Source organism: Alligator sinensis, unplaced genomic scaffold (genome assembly GCF_000455745.1).
Source record: "Alligator sinensis unplaced genomic scaffold, ASM45574v1 scaffold487_1, whole genome shotgun sequence".
Classification (NCBI taxonomy): domain Eukaryota; kingdom Metazoa; phylum Chordata; order Crocodylia; family Alligatoridae; genus Alligator; species Alligator sinensis.
The window spans coordinates 112457-112902 of NW_005842301.1; the positions used below are offsets into that span (position 1 = coordinate 112457).

The 446-nt window shown below is 74.9% G+C and overlaps 1 protein-coding gene across 1 annotated transcript in view; it reads left to right on the forward strand.

Annotated features, from left to right (window-relative positions):
• The first annotated feature begins 216 nt into the window (after positions 1-216).
• RHOA (ras homolog family member A) overlaps positions 217-446 on the forward strand; it is an 84182-nt gene continuing 83952 nt past the window's right edge. The window contains exon 1 of the mRNA XM_006028255.3: positions 217-341. The gene's annotated coding sequence lies outside the window, so the exon portion shown is untranslated. The remainder of the gene's footprint in view (positions 342-446) is intronic.

Consider the following 446-nt stretch of genomic DNA (forward strand, 5'->3'; position numbering starts at 1 on the left):
CGCCCCCCCCCTACCCCCCCCCCCCCCCCGCCGAGAAAGAGCGGCGGGCAGAGCTCGGCCGAGACGGCCCCATTCCCCGCGCACAGCTGCCGCGCCCAGCGGAAGCCAAGCCCCAGAGACATTCCGTGGCGTAAATAGCTCGCGGGCTTTTATAGTGCCGCTTCCCGGCAGCCTCAGCGCCGGCCGCGCTGATTGGCTGGCGGCGGCGGCGTGCACATTACGTCGGAGCCCCGTTCTGCGTGCGCGCGCGCCCCGCCCGGCCCGTTTCCGTTCGCGGCAGCCGGAGCCTGGGCCACGGGGGCAGGAAGCGGCGGCAGGAGTGAGACGTGCGGAGCCTGCAGGTACCGGGCCGCTCCTCCTCCCTTCCCTTCCTCTCCCCTCCGCCCCGCTGCTGCCCGGGCCTCGGCCGCTCCGCTCCGGTCCTAGGGGGCGTCCCTCTCCCCTCC